This window comes from Vanellus vanellus (assembly GCF_965231255.1).
Source record: "Vanellus vanellus genome assembly, chromosome: 1".
Lineage (NCBI taxonomy): Eukaryota > Metazoa > Chordata > Aves > Charadriiformes > Charadriidae > Vanellus > Vanellus vanellus.
Genome location: NC_138905.1, coordinates 11,496,112 through 11,517,448, shown reverse-complemented (window position 1 = coordinate 11,517,448; position 21,337 = coordinate 11,496,112). Strand labels below are relative to the sequence as shown.

At 36.2% G+C, this 21,337-nt stretch overlaps 1 protein-coding gene across 5 annotated transcripts in view; it reads right to left on the bottom strand.

Moving 5' to 3' along the window:
- CACNA2D1 (calcium voltage-gated channel auxiliary subunit alpha2delta 1) overlaps window positions 1-21,337 on the bottom strand; it is a 437,732-nt gene that overhangs the window by 133,332 nt on the left and 283,063 nt on the right. The gene's annotated exons all lie outside the window — the stretch shown is intronic.

Here is a 21,337-nt window from a genome sequence, read left to right as displayed (position 1 = left end):
TAAAAACATGCAAGAACTTGGCAGCAAGGAGAAAGAAAATAAAAAAACAACCCAACACATGAATTTGGAATTAAAAAGATAAATAAAGTGGAATTTAAGATGAGCAACAAGAACAGAGCATCCCAACAGAAGTAAAATAAAATAAATCTGGGAAAAGGCTACTAACAGTGTGTAACATATCTGTTCTCAGATACTGAAAAACATACCTTCCTGCACTCCAGAAATTCATAGTTAAGTGCCGAGTCTTTATTCTCAGGAATAAATTTTAACAGCACACATGTAATTCAACATATATCACCTTCCTCATAATTCATTTTCTCATTATGACAGCAATAATTTGTGCTTTGTACAGACACTGAGTTTATTTGGTGGGACTGATATGTAAATAGCTGTTGTACAATTGTTAAAACAATTACTTCTGGAGCAATTTGCTATTTGCAATTCAAATTTCCTTCCTTCATTCAGTTTTTTGTTTGCTTGTTTTCATTCTGTGTACAAGTATACTTGATATAGAATGCACCCACATTTGTGTTAACTGATCTAATAATCAGTAAAAAAGGAAAAAGGTGTTGGGAATTTTACCTTTAATCATTTATTTCTTTAAGTGTTTTTCCACAACCTATATTACTCTTATTTCTGCTTAAGAATACACCCTGGACTTCAAAATGGAAGCTGTAAATCAAGTCCCCCTAGTTTTTTTCTTTTAATGCAATACCTCTGGTAATAGGCAATTTCAAACCAATACCTCTAGATCCTGGTTTAAAGCCTACAGCAATGGATTTGAAATTTGCCAACCAAAGAAAAACAAGCAAAAATGCTCATAAATAGCAACAAAACTATTCTTTGAATGGTTCCTACTAAAATATCATGATTCTCAATTTACACAGCAAAATCAATGCAGCGCGACTTTCGCTAGCTCACAGTAGAGACCATGGCACCTGTCAAAAGACCCTAATTTGAGAGACATGGATTTATATGGACTTCATGAATATAGCGAGAATTTAATTTATTTTGCTGTTATTTAAAAAAATGCATTTTACTAAAATAAAATGTTTAGAGGTGTTATAGCACACCTACGAAGATGCTGTAAATCCTGGAAACACTTGCCTTTCTTTTTGAGTTAACTTCCGTACAGGAAAGAGCTTTTGACTGATAATTGGCAGAAAATCTTGTTGGAGACAACTGTCCAATAAGCTTATTTCCAATTCTGCTAAAAGAAGTCTTTGAAGATTACTACTTCAAAGTACTTCAGCTGCTACCTTTCACTTGATATTGGCAAGATGAAAAAATAAAATTTATCATCACACAATAGGAAACATCATTCTTTCTGGTTAATTCCACTGAACTCCATCCATCTTTTCCTTTTTTCCCCTCTTCTTTATGACATGAGGTTTAGGGTCCTTGACAAGGAATGGATTCAATTTTCCTCTGGAAATGCAATCAATAAAAAACAGAGAGCGCTACCGTGCTCTCTTTAAAAGAACTGGAACACACTTCTGATGATTTATTCAACGTGTAGGCCCTGGCCTGCATACAAGGCAGAGTACAACTTTATTTGAAAAGCCTGAGAGCTATTTACTATATCTGAAAATATGTCAGCTGCTGTTCCCTGATGTGGCAGCTACACGTACGCTGGGTAGAACAGAAGGGACCTCCTCAGCAGTTCATTAATCTTCTTTTAGTGTGCGGAATGTATTAGGCTGCCACATCCTGTTTAATGAAGTTGGCTCATTGATTACTTTAAAGATAACACCAACTAATTCTTGTTATGAATGAAATATATATTTGCAATCAAATATTATGGTATTTAAAAGTAGGTGTAGAGGGACAGTACGTTTGCAAGTGCATATTTTCATATATAGGTGTGTAGACGCAGAGGCTTCCCTCTGTAGCCATGCTAATCATATACCATAGCAACTGTACTGAAGGTATAAACTGGCCTTCTTCATGATTTATGGTTTTACAAATTTTTTCAAGATTACATTCCTTCCAGCTTATGTTCAATTACATAGAGTGTCACACATTCTCAACTGTCATTGTTGTTGTATTCCCATCTCATTTTACATTGGATTAAGAAGGAATGGTGTTTTTATTTTAAGCTATTTATAATTAGATTTTTGCACTGGCTTATATATGTGTGTGTGTACACATATATCCACACATACATATGCACACAGACACACATACACACACATACACATTTTCTACATAATTCCCAAATATAGTAATTTGAAGAACTATTCTGGTAGTAACTTGAACTTCAATCCTTCAAATTGAGGTGCGTGTTTTAAGCCATGCACTTCTCTCATGCAAAGTCCAGCACGAGCAAAAGGCCAGAGCAAGGGAAAGACTATAGTGACTCTGAGCTGAACACCGTCTCCAAGGTAACTGGTCCTCAGAGTGGAATCAGAAATCTGAATTTAGATACCTAGGCTTTCCACAGAAAACCACAGGAAAATGTCCAACTCAAAACATCCAAAAAACCCTTCACAGTTGATTAGAAAATAGTTAGAACAGAGTAATAGGAAAATTCTGAGAGCTAGGGCAACCGGGGAGTGTTTTATCCAACCTCTCTATAGAGGTTAAGCAAATAAATCAGAGCTCAAAGGATGGACTTCTATCCACTTACACTGTTAAAGCACACTGTGAGATACGTACGTGGATTATAGGAGTGTGTATCTGCAAACTGTATGTTTAAATAGAGTTTGCACATATAATCCAGAGCACCGATTTATCAGATTAGTCACAAATATTGTAATAAATTGTATTCTGTTTGAAAACATCCACCAGATGATTTGGAAAAATATTACAAGCTTAATAGACTTTGCTCATTTTTATCAAAACAAGGATTTAAACATGCAGAGAAAATGTATTATTTTTATTCAAAGCACAGGAGTAAAAGAAAAAAAAAGTCTTAAAATTTAACATACAATAGCTATGATATAGCGGCATTTCCAATTGGATAGGTCATTACTTTAAGTGATGCTCTGCTGGATCTTGTATGCATAAATCAGTTACAAAATCTTGCTTTGAAAGTAACATTTGTATTTCCTATCATAACAATTTAAATTTATCGCATAATCAGAACTGTTTGGGTAATGTGCATTCAATGGTGCATAAAAAGCAAAGTATTAAAATACAATTTTTAGCATATGGAACAATAATGAAATCAAATAATTTCAACATCTAAGATTGCTGGAAGAAAATTTTATGGAGCAGATATTTTACACTCTTAATTAAAAGCATAAATGATAAAATGTCTTGTACTTTTTTCTTTAAGTGAACAACTTCTCTACTCTCCATTAGATATCTGACATTATGTGCCAGACACTTCTATAAATAATTCTCTGAAGGAGTCACTGAAGTCTAGCATACTGTTGTGCCTGTGTCAAATCAAGGAAATTAATTGGCAATGCCATACGCTGTTTGCTGACTGGCTTAGCCGCCACATGCTGATAGCTAGAGCAGCACAGTAAAAGCTCATTAAAATAAGAACTGCTCAGGAGAAGGAAAGGAGAATAAAAATGTCAAGAAGAGAAGATGGAATTAAGCTTTTGTTATAGCTCAACAAAAAAGAGTTAATACAATGCAGAGTCATAGACTCATAATTTTTCAACAAGTTATTTATCTCTATAAAACACAAAAGACACCCATATTATATATTGCAACCTAGTGCCAGTAACAGTATTTGTGCATCCGACAAATTGGGAAGGATAAACGTTGGGTTTTACCTTGCTTCCTCTAATATCAAAATACACCAGCATGCACCCCAGAATGGAATAATCCCCAATGTAAGCACCCATACAGTACTCCAGGTTGTTTTTTTTTTTTTTTTCTGGGAAGATGGCAAAAATACATAATATATAAAAGATACTGCTGATTAGAGTGGTTCTGGAGGACTTTCAGATTTTGTAGATCTCTGCACAGTGTAAGAACCTAAGTAAAATGAAAACCAGAATGAACTTTGTAATTACATCACCTCCTGCTTTTTTAATATTTATTATTAGTTTTTACAGGTGACTTCAAAGTAGGGCCTCTAATTGGAAATAATTCCTTCTTTAAAAAGACAGATGAAGCATTATTTTTAAATGAGTATGTTGTATTTTTATCGAAATATCAGGAATTAAATATCAGCAAAACACCCACTTAGAGAGTAATGATGACTATATTACACATATTAACTCTGGTCTTCCTTCACTTTGCTCTATTTTTTGTTAGCATTTCAAAGGGTATCATAGTGGCACTCAAATTAAACTAACTAGAGATATGCTTGATCTTTAATGAAGGCTTCTCTCTATAAAATATTTTAATTAGGTGTTAACAAAAACAAACAAACCCAGTCAAACGATCGTCTGGAAATGCCGTTCTGGAATAATTTATTGAACTTTGTCTTCAGTCTGCCAGGGTACCACCATTTCGATAACTTTCCAGTCACTAAAGCATCTTACAAGGTCAGTAAATCCTAAGCAACAGCTGGGTTAAGCGAGAAGGAAAAGAACTAGGAACAGACCAACTCATGCAAAAATGTTCTCTCTCCTACCTCATGCTTTCTGCAATTTCTTAACTATTTTGCCAGTTCCCATTATAATTTATATTACTTGTAGTCTGAAAACTCAGTTAATTTGGAAACGGATGGTATCACGTTAGTTTTACATAGATCACCTACTCAAATGTTCTTACAATTTTTCTCACAATGTGTATATTGTCCATCAACAGCAATTCCCTCTATCCTCTCCCTAGACATGGTAAATTGGAAAGCACAAATTTCTCCAGCAAAAATAGAGGTACGTTAATACGATAAAATAAAGATTTCTTGACACTTTGTCTGGGACACTGTGTGTTTGTCTTGTCCATTATGCCAAAGAGATGAATTGCAAGTGGGCAAAGTGCTGAGAACAGCCACTAAAATACCTGGTGAAGAACAGAAGATCTGTCTTCTGAAAAAAGACAAAGAATTCGGGTAATACAGTCTAGAAAAATGAGGCGGAGTCAGAAAGCAAGCCCAACCCTGAAAAGGGTATGTAAGCAGAAGGATGGCACTGACACAATAACAAATGGGTATGAACTACTTCAGAATAAATTAGATCAGGTAATCAGGAGGTCTCTTTTAGAGCAGAAGGTCTTAGAATGGCCTTCCGATAGGAGACGCGAGCAAGCAGCCCAGATCTTTTAAGACAGAGCTTGATCATTTTGTTAAAGGACTGGCAGAGACTAGCTGGATTCGGAGTTGGATTTCTCAAGCAAAAAGCTGTTTCCTGCCCTGGTCTGATATAACACCCGGTGTTACAAATCAAGAAATGGTCCTTTTAGAAGCTGAAATTTAGTAACCACAAACAATGCAGTTTTATACAGAGTTAGTGCAGCACAAGAATTGGAAGTAAAGCCGCTATTCTTCTTATTTTTTATTTAATTAATATTAAATATTCGTTAATAAAGTATGGATTTTTTTTACTAAATTAATGTATATCTCTATACAGTACATACTTATGTATATATTATTAATAATTATCTATTATAAAATTATTGCCTATGGATTATATAGATCATATATGGAGGACATATATATATCATAGACAATATTTTTTCTGATATTTAAGCCACTTTAATAAATATTAAAATAATTCATCGGATTTGGCTAATGGATTCTAATCTAATCCCGCATGTAAATGAAATATTAATGAACAGCAGGCTGGTTTAATCTATCTAAATGTATCTCTGGCAACAGAAATCCAAGAGACACCACGTGTGAGGGGAATACAATGCACAAGTGGGAAACGTGAGTAAAATGATGATGAGACAATGTCTGTTTCAACACTTGAGCTGGTGCACATGTGACAGCCCCTTCTCCTTGTCAATATTCTAACCATCTCATGGTCGAGTCTTGCAGACTAAAAATAATGACATTTCCACAATCTTTCTTTTTGTTGTTGGTGGTGGCGGTGGTTTTGGCCAAAGGTTGCACCAAAGAGGAAGAGGACAGATATTTTCTAAAATTCAGCTACCCAAGGAAGATCCCCTCTCTCCAACAGACGAAATATCTGTCCCACGTGCAACTGCTTTATTCCTTCTCAGAAATAGACCACAAAAGCAAAATAGAAATTGCACTCTACAGCCTAGCATCATCATCGGTCTTGTACCTCAACTGTTAATTAAGATTGGTTGGTGTTGTTTTCTAGGTTGTATAGAGGGAATATGAACAAAGCTCGTCTCTCCTAAAGATGAAGGGGCTATAGGGTACCAGAACGGTGAAAGTTCAAAGCTTCCTGCCTGTACAAAGAGATGTTCTCCTTCTCTCTCTGAAGGCGTCGTTATTTGTTGCTATAAACAGAGACTTTGCCTGTATCTTTACAAGAGGAAAAAAATATTGGTTTTATTTCATCTGTAGCATTCAAACTAAGAGGAACAAAACACAAACTCCCAGTCCTGCGCTTCCGAGATGCCAAGCTGAATTCCACTCTCGGGGTGAACCCTGGCCTCCTTGAAGTTAGTGACAAAACTCCTTTACTGCACAGGGAACTGAATTCATCCTTTGTCTTTGGAATGCTTTAACCCTGCAGCATTAAGCCGGTCTCTCTCTGAAGCATTTTGTCAGTCTAATGCAATAAGTAGAACACAGAATTTGGAGCCAGGACTATCTACTCCAGATTTTTTAAGCAAATGAAAAAAAAAAAAACACCACCCTTATAAATGACTTCATAAGACTCAAAATGCCTTTGAAATAATAAAAGACTCAAAAGGATCTTTAAGAACACAGTAAAATTAAGCTGCTTTGTAGTTTTTCTGCCTGCCTCCATGCTCTGAGTACTCTCAGGTTTCATCTGAATTTTCTGTATACACCGCTTTGTTCACCCAATACAGCAGCTCTTTGAGTGTTCTGCAGTATCCAAACAGAAACACATTTTTATAATCATGTGCTTGCTGAAGGTTTCCCTGGTTTTTGTTTACTTTGTGATTATATAAAACCACAGGAAGAGGCAGTAAAGTTGCAGAAAACAACTGGAATGGGATGAACAAAGAAATCTTATCGCATTACATACGCCCATCCTATGGTTTAACACATCTTATTAGCTTATACATATCGAACTTAATGGTGTAAACCCTAACACTTTTAGTTACTTTAGCTTCCCATATTTAAATATGGGTCATAATCTTTCCTGAATTAGTAAACACTGCATAAACAGAACTTTTAAAATCAGAGAAGCTGCTGAGTTTGAGACTGCTAAGGGCTTTTATACAGATCATCCCAAATGAAAGGAAGAGACTAATGTATTAAGGAGACACAGACACATATAGAACAACTGCTATGGAGTGAAAAAAAATACATCAGGAACAAAAACAGTTAAGAAGGCATTATAAAGACCTCTGAAGTCATACAGGATTTTAAACAGCCACTTTCAACTTAAGTCAGGGAGTGAGGATACAGGGTACCACATTTCCTAGGATAAGGAGGAGGATATAAAAATATGAAACTGGATATAAAATAAGGCTTTAAGAAGGAGTCATATCACATAGTGAAATACAACAAACTTCAGCACCAGTCTTACAGGCATTTCTACACATATTTAACTTTCATATTTGATAAACAAAGGAAAACGAAACTGAATGCCAGGAGCTTAACACCAGCTAAATCCCATCGTGCTCTGACAATCTGCATCAATTCTGGATGCACTCCAGGGAAATAAGGGTCCAAATCTGCTAACAACCCGTTTCAGTAATTGTTTCAAAAAAGTAAGAAGGAAAGACCTTGTGGCTTTCTTTTTCATATCTTTAAAAAAATATGACTGTACGAAGCAACAGAAGACTTATCCTAAGTGAGAAACTCATTACTTCACTTTTTAAACAACGTACTGGTTTCAGTGGCTTCACCTGTATCAGCCAGCAGTGCAGGGCAATGGAAGGAGGTCTGTATATTGAAGCAGTTGGTGCTGGGGATGTGACATTCCTGTCGTGCAGGATTTGGAGATTCTCTTTTCTGCTACATTAGTCGTCTGTGCTACATCTAGTCTGTGCGGTGGCCTGAATGCTCATTAATGGTTGGTGGGGGCAAGGTGGGCTGTGGGAGCACACCGTCTGGTTTGGCTCAGCAAGGCCAAGTGCAGCAACTCGGGCCAAACAGCATTTTCTTCCAAAGGGCATTTCTGATCTGAACTAAAATACTAACGTAGACAGAACCAGCTCTCATGAAACAGTAATGAAGGGCCACATAAATGTGACAGCTGAGAGTGAGAACAACTTGCTTTCCAGTGATAAAGATGTTCACAGTCAACAGGCAATACTTAGCTCCATATTCGAGTGTCGTTCTGTCTCATGTACCCTCACAATTTTCATCACCCTAGCTATCTTTAGCAGCAAATGTGTTTGGGTTCAACTATGTTATTTTCTATACATGAATGGAGAGGACGCTCAATTTCAGCTAACAAGATGAGCCTGAGCGTGATAAAAACAAATAAAATACATATTATTATATACATACCACCAAACAACAGCTGTGTAACAACACAGTTTCTCATCTAAAAAGCAACTGCTTTCTTGGTACAAATATTCTGTAGACTAATGGCCCGATCCCCACCTGTTAGAAGTGGGCATATTTTCACTGAAGCCACTGTTATGCTGTTCCCGTGTATACCAGCCGAAAATCTGACCATCCTTTTATAAATATTTGCTTCACCATTACAACATGCCACCCAAAAACAAGGTTAAGAAATTTTGGCACTTTAAGGATCCAACAACACTATACCAGAGTTGCGTTCTACTTCAGTCTGTCCCTCTAAACGCTTTACTCCTATAACGATGGTTTGGAAAATGAAACAGGAAAGAAACCAGAGCTGTGACCCGGCTTTACGTAAACTGACGTAACAATGTTGAAGGCGTTGATGCTAATTTACTGAACATGTTTTTAACTTTGATTCTAATACTGACTTTCAGGAAAATCTTGGTCATATCATAATCCTACTAAGTCTCTTCCTCAGCTATAGAACACGAACAATTTATTTATTCTTAATGTCATTGTCAAATCTCAGTAACAAACTTTAAGTCTTTATTGTCCTGGAAGTCTTTTGAGTGATTTCTTGACATAATCTGGCACTTTGGCTCAAAAGCAGCTTTGTGGTGTACATAGTTTCTGTATTGTTTACAAGTCCACATCTGGCTACCAATTTGCAGTTGTAAACTCGTTTCAGCAGAGTCATATGTAAACAAATTACTTCATGATTTTTTTTTTCAAAGCATCAATCCAACAATTGGAACATTGACTGATGGTTTCAGAGCTGTCAAACAAAAATCACATTTTCATATCAACATACGTAGCATCTTTTTATTTCAGATCTTCAGACTTCTGATCACTGGAAGCATTTTAAAGAGATTTTTTTTTGAGAGTCATGAAATAAAAAACCCTAAGTTTCGAACAATTCTTGTTTTAAGTAAAACACATCTCTTTTTGCAGAAACCAGAAAAAAAAAATATTAATCCTTTAGTTATCTACAAGATAGAACCAAAACACTGGCAAGGTACAAACATTCTGTATGATAGAATCTTACAAACTTACTTCAGGGACAACATTTAAAGACACATTGCAGGACTAACCAAAGACAACTTTTTTCTCAAAAAATGAGCTTGCAGGTGCATGACCTAGTGAGTAATCATTGGGTATCTCTCCCATGCCCCCTTCTTGACAGCTGATGCCACAGCAAAGCATAAAATACTGTCAAAGGCATCCAGTTCACGCTTGGTGACATCATACAACAAACCGAACAAGCCGACAAGCTATCCATCATCTGCTCGGAAGAACATAACCCCTAAGGAAAGGGAATGGAAAAGAGAAACGCGGCGGCTATGTAATTTGTCATGATTAATTATTTATTTATTAATGCATTATGATTTCATTTCGCTAAGTACGATCTAATCACATAAGCATGTCTTGAAAGTTTTAAAATGAGAATTAAGACCTGACATACTAAGACAAACACGAGCAGGGGCTTGAGGGAAGCACCATAACAGCAGCAGAACAAGAACAGAGGTTGGCTATTGCAGAGCTGTGCCAGACTCCTCAGTTACCTACTGTCCTCCCGGTTTCTGCAAAATAAAAACAACTGCTCAACATCCCACTGCCTCTGACCTCTCATTACCTGTTACATGTGGCAGAGTAGTCTGATCAAATTAAGGAATAATTTGAAAGTGGAAGGAAATTTGATTGACTAGCAACGGAAGAACTAAAGGAGAAGTGGTGCGAGAAGCCACCTGCCATAGAAATGGAGAGACATTCATGACAAATCGGCTGAAAAGATGGGTTCTGTGCAGGCATGCAGTGAGATACCAAAAAATGAAAACCAATAATTGGAAGGAATGAATGAGATGTTTCAAGATAATAAGTTCAGAATAATGCTTGTGAGACTGGCAAAAAATACTTCATAAAATTAGCTCAAAAATTAGTACTTATTCATAAGGGAAACAAAAACATTAACCCCATACGACCAACTGCAACAAGGCTACTTGTAGAGATGCATAAAGAGAGATCTTTGATAAATTGAATATTTTGTGTCATTTTCTATCATCAACCTTCAACAGACATTAAAAAATTATAAATAAGGCATATATACGTAAGAAGTATCATTTGTAGCTAAATGCATTCTAAATATTCAACGTCTTCTGGACTAAAAAGAAACAAAGGTATATTCAGATTTAAATAAATAAATAAAACAACCAAAGAAACCCTACCACCCAAACAACCCAAACAAACCAGCATTCACATTTCACAACTCCATATGGATCTACTGCTTAGGAAAAAAATTAGAATCAGCAGTTGTCCATTTAGAGACATATATTCAAGCTTGCAGGAGACTGTCACAATGATACAGTTGTTGGATCACTATATACAGCCTTTAGCTCTTGCATAATAGGAAGCGCCATTCCCAAACAACTTACTACTTTATATGCAGACAAGAAGATTTTATATCAAAATAAATAATATAAACTCATTTTTAATATTTAATCTAGGTTCAGAAAGACTGAATGTTCTGTTTATTCTGTATTTTCTACGTTTTATTCTTATTACAGCTCACTTTCATAACACAAAAAACTCTCAATAATTTACCTACTTTTGTGTCATTTCCACTTACATCAGGTAATGTTAAGGATTAAAACACAAGTAGCACCCACATCACTAACATCAGCATACATTCCTGAGCTAAAAATTAGGCAAAAAGTAAAGATGCAATGATTATACATAAAAAAGCATGTAGTACTGATACTTTGCATAAAAATGACTCATATTTTATTCAGAATTGAACTCTCAGAAGTACTCCTGTACACATGAGCCTGGGAAGCTTTAAATGCTCAAGACAAAGATTAATTTTAGAAAGAACAGATTTATGGTTTAGTTCTAGAATGCGTGGATTCAAATAGAACAAGCAGTTTAAAATAATCACGATGTCTTATGTGCATAAAATATACTTAAGTAATTTTAAAATGTGCTTGAATTTTGAAAATTATACCCAGAATAAAATATGTTGATCTGCACAAGGAAAGTGATCTGTGTTCCAGTATCAACCTAGGATTAACAGAGCAGGCAAAAAAAGGTAACATTTGGAGAAAGCCAAAACACCTCCTTTCCTCACAATAATTGTAGAAATTATATACATAATTACGTAAATATATAGTTACGTACATGTATATATACATATATATACACATGTAGGATAGGACTATATATACATGGCACATATGTATTTTATATATACACATGATAGGACATATATGTACATATTTGATAGGACAAGGTGTAACGGTTTTAAACTAAAAGAGGGTAGATTTTGACTAGATGTAAGGAAGAGATTTTTGACAGTGAGGGTGGTGAAACACTGGCACAGGTTGCCCAGAGAGGTGGGAGATGCCCCATCCTGGAAACACTCAAGGTCAGGTTGGACGGGGCTCTGAGCAACCTGATCTAGTTGACGATGTCCCTGCTCATGGCAGGGGGGGTTGGACTGGATGGCCTTTAAAGGTCCCTTCCTGCCCAAACTATTCTGTGATTCTATGATATAACCCACACATGTAAAAGCAGCGGGCGATCATTTCAATCTTTAGTTAAGACAAAAAATACAGTTCTCACACTGGAGTAGGAAGATGCCGAGATGAACAATTACTTCATTTTCCCCTCAGGTTGCGTATCACTTCAGTCCTACTCTAGGCGTCCACTAACTGTTCCAGCAATTTATATTTTGCTCATGATCTTGCTTCATCTGCCTAGAGCTGTCATTGTTCGTACCCAGCAAGATGCTGTTAGGTTAAAATAAAACAAAACAGAAAAAAAAGCAAAATGAAACAAGAAAAAACAAAACAAAACAAAACAAATTAAAATAATATAAAGTAAAATAAAATAAAATAATCAACTGGAATATTTGTTTGTTTTCTCTGCAAAAATGCAAAACAATAGCAGGGCTTGCTATTAAATCTCTTGGAATTCCCTGAGTCTGAAATCAGGACATAATTCACCATTTCATTCAGTGACTGTATTCACTGATTTAATTAGCATTGCATTACCCCAAATATGGCAAATAATGCACTCGTCACTTGGATCGCCAAGTAAAAACTGAATCAGCAGATGCATCAGCAACATAAGCATACAAATTTACTGATGAGAGTAGTCTCACTGGTATTAATGCACATTTTTATGCTAGATTGAGAGGTTGTTTCCTTCAATGCGAATAACAAAACTGAGTACCAACACTGTCAGCCACTATACAAGCACATATTACACTGTCAGATTTTTAATTATTATTTTTTAGGTCTGCAGAGTATATCCGAAAGAAAAACAGAACAAAGTTCTAATGCAGGAACTCTGACTTGCTGTTCTTTAGACCACTATGTAAACACAATGGACGTCCACCTCATTGTTCAGTTCAGGACTTTGAGATGGCCTCAAGCACTGAAATTGAACACTCAAGTCTGTCTTTGGAAAGCTTAACTACCAGAATGCAGGAAAAGGAGCATTTATGAAAGATCATAAATCAAACAACTTACCTGGGTAAGTAGCAAAGAAATCTCAGCGCTATTACAATTTTAATCTTATGAGATAAAAGATGAATTTAGCTCAGTGGCAATCAGCCTCTCATTGAAAGTTCAACAGCACTTACAGCATTACCCTTTTTTTTCCTACCTCATATCTCTATCTGCACATATTGATGATATTTGAAGTATTTTTCGGTGGCCAATACTAGTGTTAAGAAATCAAACCAACCTTCTGAGAAGTGAGCTTCAAACATCAGTAGTAAATTAGGTATCAGTGCCATATAGCAAAACTGATACACATCTCCTGAAAAAAGCCGTGTCATTACAGCTATTGCTCCAAAACCCCCAAACAACAGCTGCTCTCCGCACACACATGGTCATGCTGTATCTGCTAACAGGAAATTTCTAGAGCGCTCTTACAAAAACCTCAAAGGGTGTGGGGGAAAGCTAGAGAAACTTTCATTTTAGTCAATATTGTCTAATAATGCGGAACATCATTTTCTTCAACTCTACTGAAACATAAGGCCTAGAAAGCTTTCTTATATGTTTCTTACTCTATTCAGTAGTATCAAACAGTGTATTCTTGCAAGACAACAGACTGAATTTTTTGTAAACAAGACAACCGAAAGAACTCTCTAGGAGAGATTTTAACTATAAAGTTGTGCTTCCATCCCTGGAGACACTCAAACCCCATCTGGACACGTCTCTGAGCAACCTGCTTTAGTTGACTCTGCTTTGAGAAGAGGGGTGGACTAGATGGTTTCTACAGGTCCCTTCCAGTGTCTTCCATACTGGGATTCTGCAATGCCATCATTACATGTACGTGCGGAACACCTCCTTGTTGTGGAGGCTCTGCCTTGGGAGGTAAATTAGACCTGTGTATTAAAAAATTAAGGTAGATACAAGGCGAGTAGGGAATAAACACCCACACATTTGATGTTAGGGTATATTGTGTTAGTTTATTAGTGTCCATCAACAGGAATTCGGCCTTTGTTGGACTTCATTAGTGGGAGGGAGAGCAAAGACATTTATTTCCCCCTCTGATGCTGTAGGCCTGTCATATCTGCCATTACCCAGGAGGAGGAAGAGGAAGAAAATAAGCTCATCAGAAAGCCATATATATACAAAACTCTATGCAAAAACAATACAGGATGAAAATGATTGCAGAAAAACTGCTACAAATGGAAAATGGAATCCACCACCTATAGACACAGAGACCAGACTTTGAGTCTAGTCCAGAACCTCTTGAACCCAGTGGCTGGGACTTTCTGCAGTAACCACATAAAAAAGAATGTAAAAGCCACTGAAAACAAACAAACAAACAAACAAACAAACAACAACAAAAAAAAAAGCAAAAAAAACCAAAAAACAAAAAACCAACACGTTGTAGAGGATTATGAATTTGGATCTACCCCTTCCAAAGGTGTAGACGATATCCCTTACAAGTCCATGCCAAAATACTTCCCTCACTTCCCTGGTATCTTCCTGTGATGTACAATAATTTGCAAAGGTTGTTAAAGAAAGGAAAAAGAAAAGAGAACTAAATATTTTTTTCACGGGGTGACCAAATAAAGCATAGCTCAATAAGCAACTTACAAATACTAAAAGCATAATAAAAAAAATCAAGTACACTAGAGTAACATTATTCTTTATATACATTATCACATGCCCTAATCTTTCTGATGCAATGATCTGTATGTTCCTATTGTACATATTTTCATATTAATCTTATTCTTGCAAGAAACCTCAATTTTTTTTTTTGTCACTTTGCATTGCATTTGTCTTTATATCGATCGCATACAAGCAGCAATCTTTCACTTGGTTGTCAGATTCTATTCCTCCCTATTTTATATTCATCTTATTCAAGTAAAGAGCTTTCACTTCTCTTGTCAGCTTCTATTGAATTTTTTTGTATTGATCTTTTCAAAGTAACAGCTTTCCACTTCCTTATCATTTTCATATGTATCATGTTCATTTTTATATTGAAGACATAATTTTGATACTCCATTGCCTTTCTCCACGTTATAGCATTTCTACTGCTAAAAGCACTTTGAACGCTTGATTTCAACATTATCATTAACTGCTCAGAAGGACAATCCTAAATCCCAGTGATGTCTTTGGTCAGTGTCTTTTACAGTTCTAAATTTACGACACTCTTGAATCATATATTTCCACCTTTACAACAAAAATTGTCCACTCTTCAAATTATCCCAGAGAGTAAAAATAAACTAAAACTTCATAGTTGCCTAACCTTGTCACACACACAAAAAACAGCTCATCTCTCTTTCGGTACAAGTAGGCCAACTGACTTTTTTTATCTATTTATGAAGCCTGTGAAAATCTTTAGGAAAACAAAACTTTCCACCATGGTCAGGAATTATTTCTTAAAAAATAACTACAGAACTGATAATTCTTGTCTGTGATTTCATCTCTATGTGACTTCACTTCCTTTAAGATTAGTGAACCACTTTCCTCTGTGCCCTGAAAATGCTGATTACGATTAGCTCACAGAACTGACCCTTAAAACAGTCTATTTGCCCACACATATTATCTCATCTCCACTTAAGGCTAAAAGAGACAAAAATGTGCCCTGAGTAGAAGTGCACAGAGCTCAAAACTTTCAATCTTCAACCAATTCAGCGGCTGTAAGAGAGATGGAGCAGGCGCCGTCCTCTCCAGGCTATGACTAATGCGGCAAGACAGCTTTGAGTGATATTCAAAAGCTCGGCCTGCCGAGATATCATTATCGTGGAACTGAATTTTTAGCCATATAATGCAAAGAACAACAGCAGGCAGTTGGAAGAACAGCTATCGAGGGGAAAAGTTCTAGCCTAAGGCTTAACTCCTTGTTTCAGCGATGCTTTCTCGATAGGGTACGTACACACACAACTTTCTGCAGATGAACGTCGAATGACAGACTGAGAAGGCCGTATTGTTGATAATAACAGTTATTTCCAAATCGCAAAAAACATGTGGTCTGACAATTTAAAACAAGCCAAATACAACGTTTTAGGTATGTATTTACTGCAAGGTCAGCTTTTAATAACATAAATAATATATTCAAATTCCAAAAGCATCAAATTGGATAACAATTTTTTTTAACTCAGACAGTGTGACTCTTGTAGCACATAGGATCTCAAGATCAGTTGACTAATCTCTTTTTTTTTTCTTTGATGCATGATTATTCAGATCTCTTAAGTAATAGTCATAATAGCAGATCATAAACATAAAATTAGTAGAAGTGAATTCAAAGAAAGGAAAAACTGATAAAATTGGAATATGGAATACTAAAAATCTCACAACATCAGAACATTAGGGAATAATTAATTTTCAAGAAAAGAATAAATTTCAGAGACTATCCTGCAAGGCCACTATTTCTTGCTGATGGTCAAAACTGCCTTCCTTTGACCAGAAGTTATCTGTACAAATAAAATCAATTCATCTTAACAATTAATGTAATCAATATTTCCTCTAGCTAATGTATTCAAAACCTGTAGAAAGTAATTCTTCACAGTGAAAAAATTTCAATAATGGCTTACTGGGCTACATTAGAAACATATTTACCAGATAATATGGCAGAGAGAGAGCTACCCTGACCTAAAAGTCACAAAAAATAATTTTTTCATGGTGAAGCCACAGCAGCTGTGTGGCTGACTTTAAAAGGACTCTTTATCAATCCAATCATCGTGGTGGGTGTCGTATATACAGATGTATTTCCAAATATTTGTATTCCACACTTAGACACTGTGAAATGACATACTAAAGCAAATGTTCTTCATGTCACAGCAAAGTTAACATTGCTGCCAAGGTGCTGGGAGAATTGGTCTCAATCCTCTGTAGTGTCCACCTCTTCATATCTCTCAGGCTACACATGGCACATTAAACTGACACTACACAGTAACATCAGGGTTAGGTGTAGGTTTGCAGGTTCTAAATCCTGTACCTGCACAGAAATATCAGGAGCAGAACTTTTCCGAGGGAACATAAAATGAAGTCACTTCTATCACCACTCTCTTCAGAATAAAATCAGAAAATTATCAAAACTAGAAAAAAAAGAAACAAAAAAAACCACACTCCCCTAAAAAAAAAAAAAAAACAAAAAAAACCCCAACATTTTCGAATGATCGAGACTTCGCCTAATGGGTTCTAAAAAAGATGATGCTTTTCTATTTTATTTTATTTTTTAAAAAAGGTGATAAATAGACTACTGTAAGAACACTTAGTTGCTTTTATTCCAAATGGAACACTGTTACCTTGTCTGAAGGTGCATTTTGCTGATTTGACATATTAGTAAGCACTCGGTACGGCTCATCTGATTTGTCTGTAGTGGAGCCTGAAAACATTAATTTCTATACTGAAGCCAGCACCAGAAAGCTATTTGGCCCAATTTTCCACTTACGTGCAGTGAAACAAAGTATGTTATTCATTATAATGTGTCTGACATTACTGTTACATATGCATTAAAGAATAAAAGGTAATTTCTGTTCTTTAATAAAGTTACATTGCTCTTGCTTCTAAGTCACTGCGTTTCCAGTTACTGTAAGCGGAATTTCTTTCTTCAGAAACAATCTGTGTGCATCACTGCGGAGACAATAAAACAAGGCATCACCTCTTGAAACAACTGCATACACTGACAGGTGGGCACTGCCAGAGAATGGAACAGGAATTATAAGCACTTCAACCACTGAAGACTCAAAACCAAATGGTTTCCTTCTGAAATTTGTCTCCGATAGAAGTAACGTATGTGTAACCTATACATACATATGTGTGCAGAAGGTAGAATGCCTGGCCGAGAAAACCTGAAGGTAGGAAATGTCAGCGAGAACAGCAATTAATGTCAGTCAGGAATTGAGGGTGTGACGGAAGGAAGGAGGGAAGGAAGGAAGAACGAGACTGGACATAAAACTACTTGTACCAGAGCAGCTAAATCAAAGAGCTGAGCGATGCATGGGTAATCCGTGGAAGAAGGCAACTGCAAAAACGAGGTAGAGAAAGACCAGCTAGTGAAAACGCTACAGTATAAATTTGCTGTCTTTGAAGATACAAAGGAAAAACAAGCAGTGGAAAATGACGGAAACTGGAGAGAAATAGGTAGCTAATTCAAAAGGAAAGGATGCTACCACAATTCCTCAGAGACTGCCTAAGATAGTATTTCTTTCAATATTTGAGAGAGAGATGTCAGGATGATAAATACATTCAGTTGAAAGAATGGGAGACAGAAGACCAGAAAAATCACACCAGCACCACTGAAAGTCTTTAGGAAACAGTACTAAGGAAAACAGATTTATTATAAGTAAAGTTCCAGAAATCAGACAGGTATTCTGTCTCCTGAGAACTAAAATATACGAAATCAGAGAAGACCCCAATGACAGCAAGACAGAGGTTACTGGTTGTTTTTCACGCTGGAATAAATAATTCAGCTTGAACCTCCTTCGCGCGGATCAGAAGCCAGCGTGTCAGGTGACAAAAGATGTTCAAAGAAGTGGAGGCACAGGTAATCCTCAAAAGGGAATCTTGTCCACAGAGAAAAAAACAATGGATCAGAAACTAATGTCATCACAGTTTGGTGATGTCTGACCCCATTAAGCACAAAATGTGTCTGTGACTAAAGCTTTCAAGAATTACCAAATAATTAGTGAGGAAAATAGAGTCAAAGTTGACATAATTTTTCAGCTGAAAGGGAAAAGATATGAGACACTTGTACAACCTCCACACTTCATGCAAAAACACAGATTAGGAAATGAGATAAATGCAGCAATGGTAAAGAGTAAGATCTCAGAGTACTAGAGAGAGTAGTATAGTCGGTGCATCGGTTGTGCAACATCCACAGGAATTTTTCAAGGGAAGAATATGTGTGTGTTCTAATTACAGTATTTTGGACAAATGCTGGAAGTAGACACAATCACAGAATCATAGAAACATTTAAGTTGGAAAAGACCCTTAAGGTCATCAAGCCCAAATCCATTCTCAGTAGAGGATATGGAATTGAATACTGTGAGGATCAAACACAGTAACAGTTATAACTGGAACAGAATAATTTAACTCTGTAATGTGCTAGCATTGTATCTTTGGTGAAAAAAATGAAAATATCTTATTTTTATCATGACATTTTATTTTTGAGTACTGCTGTGTGAAAATATTGTCAGATGATATAGTAAAAATAAAGTTCAAAAGCAATTACTGGTGTCTTTTGAAGGCCCTCAATCTCACATTTTTATAAGGATAGTGAAATAAGAAACAGGAAATGATGAAAATCTCAATATCGTGGGACGTACATAATTCCCTACCCCCAGAAAACCTACAACTAATGAAAAGATTCAGATATTTGCAATAAGAAGATAGATATCTTCTTTGTGAAATGGTCATTTAAAAAAAAATAAAAGGAGCTGTGATTTTAGGCTTATGTGACATTGTTTTGTCACAGTTAGTAGGTACCATATCATCTGCTAAACATGGCATAGCTGGAAAGCAAAGAAGAAGTTGTCTCCTAACTGCTGCACTTGAACTCCGGGCAAATGCTCTGGGAGAAAGTAAAGATTACTTTTTTCCATCTTGCGAGAATAGAATAGAATAGAACAGAACAGAACAGAACAGAATAGAACAGAACAATTTGAGTTGGAAGGGACCTGCACTGATCATCCAGTCCAACTGCCTGACCACTTCAGGGCTGACCAACAGTTAAAGTATGTTATTAAGGGCATTGTTCAAATGCCTCTTAAACACTGACAGGCTTGAGGCATCAACCACTTCTCTGGGAAGGCTGTTCCAGTGTATGACCACCTTCTCTGCAAAGAAATGCTTCCTGATGTCCAGTCTAAACCTCCCTTTAACCATTCCCACGTGTCCTATCACTGGATACCAGGGAGATCAGCACCACCATCTCCACTTCCCCTCCTTCAGAAGCTGTAGAGAGCAGCTGTTGCTAATTATAAGAATGATTTGGGGGAGAATGATCACAGAATAATTAATTTTATGTCAAAATCTCAAGAGGACCAAAAAGAAACAAAATAAGGAGATTAAGGGAAAGAGCTGATTGATAAAATTAAAAACTAGGTAGGAAATAATGAATAAGCTTAACAAAAAAACCATAAATATCATTTACTATTTGTATTTCAAGAGGAAAACAAGGAGATAAAGGTGACATGCTACCCATAGATAAATCACCGTGTTAAACAGGATACAAAGAATTAGAGTATGAATGAGGGAGAACAGAGCAGGGAGGAGAATTACGTCTTAGAAGGTATTGGAAAAAGTTGGTATGGTGTTACTTTTGCCTCTTTTGCTTTTCTACTTCTCTTTCACTCACTAAAAAAACTCAACCAACCAAACAAAAAAGGTAACAGAAAGGATAAGAGATGTAAAATAAATTTCATATAACGGAGAATTGATTCAATAAGGATTCTTTCAGCCTGAGGGGAGGAAGCCTTAAAACCCCTGGACAGTACATGGAAGAAGGCTATAAAATGACTGGTGTTCTGGAAAATGTAAATACAGAACAAGCATTTACTGTCTTTTTTAGTATAAGAATTAGGAGAAACTAGAAAATTGAAAAAAAAAAAATATATATATATACTTTGCACAGTGCTAATCCTTTGCCACACTATGCTGAAGAGACTGAGTTAATATGGCTTCAAAAACTTACCAGCACAGGAAAAAGAAAGTTTTGCTGAGGAATATGAAATAAAAAGACTTTAACCCTGCTCAGGAAGCCCTTCAGTTGCAAATTTCAGCAGACTGGCAGCCTATTAAGGGTATATGCTTGTCCTACTTTGAAGTCTTTCCTGGAAATCTTCCAGTAGCTACTGATACTAAGGAGATTTTTAAATAAATTGGTGAAATTTTGGATTTCACATTTTGACTTAGCAAATGTACTTCTGGAGTGGGAATAAAATGGACTCAGTCTCTCCTGTATTACTTCCTGTGAGACACTTTAACACTGGCGTTTATATTCTATTTAGTTCTTAAGTTTACTGCAGGCAGAAAGCAACTGGAAAGTACTTTGTGATCCATATCTTGCAGTGCCAAAAGAGTAGTTGTTTTGTAGAATGCGGACTTTTGAACGGGACATCTACTCCCCTTGGTGAGGTCAGCGTGGGTGACATAGAGCTACGGCTGCAGGAAACTACACTTGAGTGTACATACTGTTCCTTCTAGCGCCGGGCAAAGCACGTACATTATTTCTATGTATACCCATCATTTTTATTGAAGCTTTAAGTATTATTTTTTTTTGAAACAAGAAAACTAAGCCATTAGCTGAGAAGCAGCTGTAATAAAGTATCACATTTTAAATATCAAAATCTCTTAATCTTCAGAAATTATTGTATTTTCTTCT